General features: G+C 41.2%; 1 protein-coding gene across 2 annotated transcripts in view; it reads left to right on the top strand.

Moving 5' to 3' along the window:
• The window catches only part of mgat4c (mgat4 family member C), a 135,692-nt gene that overhangs the window by 20,863 nt on the left and 106,885 nt on the right, over positions 1–7,944 (top strand). The window contains exon 2 of one of the 2 annotated variants that reach the window (XM_005731552.1): positions 1,567–1,808. The exons of the other annotated variant lie outside the window; for it this stretch is intronic. The gene's annotated coding sequence lies outside the window, so the exon portion shown is untranslated. The remainder of the gene's footprint in view (positions 1–1,566; positions 1,809–7,944) is intronic. 2 annotated transcript variants of the gene reach the window in all.

Genomic DNA, 7,944 nt, shown 5'->3' with positions numbered 1-7,944 from the left:
TGTGTGTGTGTGTGTGTGTGTGTGTGTGTGTGTGCGCGCGCGCGTGTGGTGGTGGTGGGCTCCAAGACCGTTTCATTGTGAATGAAAATGATTTTAAAAGGGTGCACTGAATACGGCAATCACTATGAACAAACTGCATTTACAGCTTTACTGTATGCTACTGATGATTTCAGTTCGACTCCAGGTCAGTGTGCTGTATTTTGAAATGATTTTCCTGGTAGCAAAGCAAGGGCGGACATGTAGTCTGGAAGTCTAAGAGGTGTTGGGCTTAGTTTATGGTCCCTGCATTCTGGTTACCTTTGATTTTAAGCTTATACAAAAAGAAGAAAAAAAACATTGTCTTTGGTGTTCAGACTCAAACAAATGCTGTGTTACCAATTTTTTTATAAGCTTCATTTTGTCCATCCATCCATTCGCTTATCTTTTTCAGGGCCACTGGACCCTATCCCAGCTGTCATAGGGCGAGAGGCAGGGTATACTCTGGACAGGTCTCCAGTCTAACACACAGAGACAGACAACCATTCACACCTTTGGGCAATTTGGATTAATCAATTAACTTATCCCCACAAACTGCATATCTTTGGATGGTGGGAGAAAGCCGGAATACTCAGAGGGAACCCACGCAAACACGGGGAGAACATGCAAACTCCACACAGAAAGGCCCTGGCCTGATGGTGGAATTGAACTCAGGAGCTTCTTGCTGTGCGGCAACAGTGCTAACCACCGTGCCACCGTGCTGCCGTTCTGCTGAGTTTTGTTAATTGATATAATGTTTCAGTGCTTGCATTGTAGAACATAATCACTAAAAACCAAACCTTTTACTGGTTGCACTCATACAAACAAGAACTAGAATGCCTTTATTAGTAGTAATTATTAATTTAGTTTTTAAATGTTGTTTTGGTGCTAAGTAATATAACAGATTATTTGATTTGTTTTCAGCGATAAAGTAATTGTCTGCACATACTCTATCAACTGTCACTTTAAAATAATATCTTTGGATTTGGACAAACCTGTATAAAAGACAATGCAGGTTGTTTGTTAGTCCATTTGTCTCGTATATACTGCTTCCCCTGTCGATTATGCCCAGTTAGAGTCAGTTAGGCAAGTAAAGGCATGCTATAAGCGGATTAGCTGTAAACCAACTGGGACTGAAAAATATACGCCCACAATGAATAATTGAGAGTTTAATGAGACGAGGCAGAGCTAAAGAAGTGACCTAGTTGGTGGTTAAGTGAGTAGAGAAATGAAAAACTCAGTATGGCTACCTCTTTGTTATGCATAAATTAGAGAGCCATACCTCAGTCATATGTCTCAGTCAGTGTTTAGTTTACTGCTTACTCTTTTTTCAAAGAGGGAGTTTACTAACATCTGATCAATATTGTAGACATAATTACAATAATTACAATTATTAAATCAAATATTTTCCTGTTTGGAATATCTTTAAAAGGGCACTCAGGGCACTCAGGATACCTGAGGACTCTTTTTCTGGCACATTATCAAGAGAAAACACAGGTAAGGCAATCTTGTCCTCAACTTATGCTATACGTTGTCTCCCCTACCCATTAGGTTACACATCAAGAAAGAAAGGGGACCGGAGGACCGGGGGGAATCAGCACCCCAGTCTGCCAATCCAGAGGTACCGCCCCTCATCTCCACTCAACATTGTAGAGGCATTGTAGAGGTGTGTCAACCAAGACAGCTCTACAACATCCAGAGCCTTCAGGAACTCAGGTGGACCTCATCCACCCCAGAGGCTCTGCAACCAAGGAGCTGTTTAACTGCCTTAGTGACCTTGCTCCTGGAGATAGGTGAGTCATCCCCTTCATCCCCAGACTCTGCTTCCTCCATGGAAGACGTGCCAGTGGGATTAAGGAGGTCCTCGAAGTATTCCTTCAGCCCGACAATTTTCTCAGTCAAAGTCAGCAGGTAGAGCACTTCTTTCTCCTCCTGAGTTGCCTGATGGTTTGCCAGAATCTCTTCAATGCTATCCAAAAGTCTTTTTCCATGGCCTCTCTGAACTCCTCCCACACTCAAGTTATTGCTTCAGCCACTGCCCGAGCCGCTTTCTGTATGGCCCATCGGTAGCTATGATATGATAAGCCTGATAGTTAGTCCCACAGGCTATCCAAGCCCGATAGGACTCCTTCAGCCTGGTCGCTCCCTTCACCTCTGGTGTCCACCATTTGGTTTGGAGGTTACCAGCACGACAGGCATCAACCACCTTGCGCAGCTCAGTACAGTGGCTTCAGCAATGGAGGTGCTGAACATGGTCCATTTGGTCTCAATGTCCCCACTCTCTCTTGGAATGCTGTTGAAGGTCCTCCAGAGCTCTGCTGGATATACAGTGGTCCCTCGTTTATCACTGTAGTTACGTTCTAAAACTAAGCCGCGATAGGTGAAATCCATGAAGTAGCCAACTTTATTTTTAACAATTATTATAGATGTTTTAAAGTTGTAAACCAGACAGGCGTGAAAGTTTTCACACTTTTCTGTCTTGTTTAAATACTCTCAAAATTCAAACTTTCGTAGAAAAATAAGTCCAGTATTATAGAATGAAACCAAAGACACCCACAGGTTCCTTTGACGGTGGAAAACGTTTCATCGACATTGTTGTGTTTTTTGGGGAGAAAACTTGCAAACATACAGTACAGCACTTCAGAGTCACACTGCTAGCGATAGAAGATGTATGTAATTTTAACAAGCTGAATGCATTCTGTACTGTACAGGACCACAGCATGAGATTGACTGACAATGGTCTACAGCCAATCAGGACACAGAACACAATGCGCTGTAAAAAAAAAAAATCATGCAAAATTGCACAAAAAGAAAAAAATCCGCGAAACAGCGAGGCTGCAAAAGGTGAACCGCGTTATAGTGACTATGTCCATCTTCCTCTGCTGGTTCACCACTACTATGTCTGGCTGGTAAACCATCAACAGTTTGTGATGTCCTGGAGGTCCCACACGATCTTATTCCGTCATTCTCGACCACCCTATTGGGCATGTCCCATTCTGACCTCAGGACTTTACAGCCATATTTAACACAGATATCTCCGTATACTATGCCAGCTAACTGGCTATGGCGCTTCATGTATGTTATGTGCTGGATTCTCTCACGGGCAACTTTACACAGGCTGCAGCTGAGGTCTTGCCTGGTGTGGTAAATCCCATCCTCTATCGATCTTGTCCTGAGAGCTTGTTCCTGTGCTGCCATGGTTAGTGCATCTGTGCTGTCTTTCAGTCCAGCTTTGTCCAGCCACTGGTAGGATTTCTGCATATCTGACACTTTTTCTATGTGCCTGTCATACATACCGTGCAGGGGCCTGTTCTTTCATGATGGTTCTTCTCCTTCCTCCTCTTCTTTCTCATGTTTCTGCTGCCTGAGGTATTCTCTAATTGCATGGTTGGTTGTGGCCATCTTTCTGATGTACCAATGAATCTTTGTTGTCTCATCCTGGACAATGGTTCTGACACTCACCAGTCCACATCCTCCATATTTTCAGTTAGGGTACAGTCTCAGAGTGCTGGACTTGACTTGAAACCCTCCATGCATGGTCAGGAGCTTCCTTGTCTTGATGTCAGTAGCTTCTACCTCCGTTTTGGCCACCTTATTATTATTATTCCAGGGGGTTATCTGATTACCAACAGAGTGTAGGTGTTAACTGCCCAAATCTTGTTCTTTCCATTCACCTGACTCCTCAGGACACGCCTTTCCCTCTGCAGGTAATTGGCAGTTGCGGCTTTCCTAGAGGCCTCTTCGTGATTCCCATTTGCCTGTGGGATTCGCAGGTACTTGTAGCTGTCCTCAACTACATTCTACAGCTAGTCTTGTCAATGATCTCACTGAGGGGGTTCGGGCCTATGTAGAACAGCAGTTGGGATGGAGTATCACCTATATAGCTCTCGCACTTCATGATGATTTGTCCAGTTGGCTTAAATTGTTCACTAGTGTTGTTCCCCACATCCCCATTAATTTACTGATGAAGGCTCTTCTCTTCGTGTCCTGTTGATCTTTTACACTGCGAGGCATTCCAGGATCCATGTGTGGAGCACTGAGTCATAGGCTTTCTTGTAGTTAATCCAGTTGATGAACAGGTTGGTCAGTCTGGTCTTGCAGTCTCAGTCTACTGCTCTGTCTACTAGTCTGTTGTAGATAGAGCTCATGTATTGAGCCATGTGCCTGTCTGTCTTACCCACTATGATGTCTGACAGGAGCTTCTATGTGGTACTGAGGCAGGTTATTGGATGGTAGTTGGATGGGTCAATCCTGATGTCCTGCCTTCAGTTAGCCATTCCGGGTGTGCCTCATCTATTATCAGCTGGTTCATGTGTGCTGCCAGGTGCTCATGGAGTGCAGAGAGCTTCTCCGCCAGTAGGCATGAATCATGTCAGGGCCTGATGCTGTCCAATTCTTCATCCTGGAGACCCTTTCTTAGATGTCTGCCACTGTGATGGTTGCCCGTAATGCTGCATTCACGTCTTCTAGTAGACCTTCAGAGGATACTTCACATAGTCTCGGTAATGAGCTATGGAGGGTTCAGGTTTCCAGCTTATCCATGATCTTATCTTTCCGGTCACCTGCTCTCGCACTCAACAATCCTTCTGTTGTACTTGAATCTTGGTACGTTTTTTTACACTTTCTCACCAGCATTGATAAAAGTTGCCTCCCATGCACCTTTTAACACCCCACTCTTTAGTAAACTGTCATTGTCACCCAGCCTGTTGGTATGTTTTTATTTTCCCAATATCCCTCTATAGGCTTTAACCATTTATATCATTTATAGGCAATATGTGCAAGGACACAGACATTCACACAAAAGTGTCCAAAGGGAACTGAAGACAATAGCAGTTAAATGATCTGGATTCCTCCAGGACACAGTGGCATTCAATCACCGGAGACAGTCCAGCCCCAAGAAATGCACACCATAATAGCACATTATGGAGAGGAAAATGGAGAAATATACAGGGCTTCACAAACAACAGTTTGCTCTGATTCCATGATGCCCTCCGACTACCAGCATAACCCATTAATTATCATTGTGGACTCATAACATGGTTGATTAGTGCCTTAAATGGGCTCTGCAGCCATGGACCCACAGTTGTTTGTACAGTAAAATTATGAACACAATGAAAAGTGTGGCAATAGTGGTGATTGATGGTGTTCTTTTTCTTTGAGTCTGTTCATGAATCCATTAGTTTTCAAATGTGCTTAATGTAAAATTGAACTGGAGAATTCTTTGAAAAAAGGAAGAAAAAAAAGCTAATGCAACTCAGGAATAAAAAGACCATAAAATATTGCAATGTACCATACTTAAAATAGTTTTTTCTCCATGCGGTGCATTGGGTCATTAAAATATAATATTAAATTTATACAGAACTCCAAACATGTAAATTTGATATTATCTACTTTGTTTCTTTTAAAACACTGTTACTTTGTCCATCTTCGTGTTTTATATTTCTAGATTTTCTAAATAAAGTTCTCTTAACAGACAAAGATGCTGTTTATTGATGAACAGGACTCCTGCTCCTGCTGGTCTTTCCATGCCACTGACCACCACCTTCTGAGCGCCTCCTTACGCCTCATTGCTTCCTTGTGGTCCATGGTGTGGTAACTGGCATGCCACTTCCTCTCATCCCCATATCTACCTGTGGGGTGATTGAAACAAGAGTGAGCTCTTGTCAGGGCCTCGGCCACCATGTAATTGAATTCTTCCTTGTTTCACAGAGTGCAACAAAGCATAGCACTGGATAGAGGGTAAATATACTCAGCACTTAGAGGCAAACCTAGATGACTGTTCAACAACAAACAGTACTACAAAAGGGTATTGCTTGGCATCATTTACAGACTTGGTGTTATCTTTAGAGTAAAACACTGACATAGGGCTGGTAGAGATAGTAGTATAGTAGTGACAGGTATAAATCAATAGTCAATATAAATAAAATTTCTTTTTCTGTCAAGCTTAAAATGTCATTTTTACTCCTAACTGAAGTTATACTTTATAGTTAATTTAGATTTTAAATATTTGTTTTCTGTTCTGTCAGAATTTGAACATGATAAGTGTGATGTAGAACATTACAGAACAGTATTTTAAATAATAATATTAGGTATTAGTTATATATAATAAACAAAATCCTAATTCTGGCTGGTCTAAAATGTGAAGTCTTTCTTTGGTCAGTTTCAAATAAATAACCTAAATATGAATACAAAATAAAATCACACAAAGAATTATACTGTGTTAAATTGTTGGAAAACAAACCCCCCAAAAATTCATGAAATCTTTCTTTATATATCCTCATAAAAAATTCAAGAAGCTTTCAAATGTAAACAAAGCAGAATATTAACAAACCTGAAATAGTCACTCAGCTGTGCTCCGCTTATCCTCCCAGACAAAGAATAAATTAAATTAAAAAGAATAAATAAAAAGACAGCTATTCAGTGGACTGTGCACACCATGTGTAAGTTGGAAAGGCCATTAGAAGAGAAATGTTTGTAGAGTTGGTAACAACAATTAATTAATTTAATCAGCCCGCTTAAATCAGACATTTTTGCCTGTGCTTACTAGGTAATGTATTTTGCAATACAGTAGGCTGTTAGATTTGTGGTCTCACTATGTCTCTTTTTTTAATACTCCTCTTAGTTTCTGAGCCATGTAAAATCATACTATGCAGCTTTGGGCAACAGAAAAAATAACCATTAGGTATTGAAAGTATTTATTATCAGTTACTGACTATAGAAACCCTAAAAATGTGATGATGTGATGACACTGAGTTGAATATATAAATGAGTAAGTCTACAATCATTTGTCTTCTAATTAAGCTGTATTTTAGATGTACAGTAGATCTACAGTATGTATATGTAAAGGTTTAGTTAACATTCTGCAACAGCTAAGGTCGTACTCACAAGCAAAGTGACCTTCAAAGTCCAGTTTGTTTGTCTACTATGATCTCTGTGTGTCATGCCCAGGCACAGCAAAGCAAACTGTCCCCGGTCGGGTAGGTAAGCCCCGGAGAGCTTCAGTTGCACTAGAGCACATAGATCATATAGTGTGATCGCTACTCCACAAATTCCTAGACAACAGCTTCCTCTGTGAAAACTGATGAGTTTGGTAAATAACAAATCTATAGTACATATGAGAGGATGGAGCCGCAAAGTGCACAAAATCATGAACTTGATTTTGCTCAGCATGAGGCCTTTTCAAGTGTGTATATACGAAGAGAGAGACGGAAAGTGCAAGAGCGGCATGCATACTTGGCCTGGAAGAAGTAGAAGTAGTGCGATCTTAAAATTTTCCCATTTCAGTTGTTAATGGCTATGTGAGGCTTACAGGCAAGTGGCAAGAATAGACAATGGTACAAACAAATTGAACAAAGCAACTGTGCCTAGTGCGAGCACAATTACAATGCGGTCTAGTCTTATCTTTGCCTAGTGGGAAAGTATGTATCCTTTGTATGTTTTTGTAAAAAATAAAAAAAGGTTAGATGGAAGCACAACTCCAATTTTCAGAAGGGAAAATGGTACTATATTGTCAGGCCTGCTTCAAGGCATTGCATATGTCATTCCACCCAGGCAGGAGGCTTGAAGTAGGCTTGAAACAGTCATTGGCCTGTTTGCTGTTGGCTAATCTAAAGAGATGGATTCTCAGTGTGGGTCTCACTCTGGCTACTGTGCTTAATGGATCTGACTCCCCAGGACATCGTTTCAATCTAAAGGTCACCGTGGTCTTAACTCTAACTGAGCACCTCAAAATCCAGACTAATTTGCTTCTGAACCATATTTCCCACTATACTTGAGAGGGTTCTGTTATAACTTTTGAAGTATTTCTGAGAACATTACTATGATCACCAGTGTGTGAATGTGAGAGTGAATGAATAGTGGAATTGTAAAGTGCTTTGAGGGCCCTGAAAAGTGCTATATAAATGCAATCCAGTATTATTATTATTATTA

Source organism: Pundamilia nyererei, unplaced genomic scaffold, assembly GCF_000239375.1.
Source record: "Pundamilia nyererei isolate P.nyererei 1_Seehausen unplaced genomic scaffold, PunNye1.0 scaffold00043, whole genome shotgun sequence".
Taxonomy (NCBI): domain Eukaryota; kingdom Metazoa; phylum Chordata; class Actinopteri; order Cichliformes; family Cichlidae; genus Pundamilia; species Pundamilia nyererei.
Note: the sequence above shows the minus strand (reverse complement) of the source record. Positions and strands in the feature narration are given on the sequence as shown.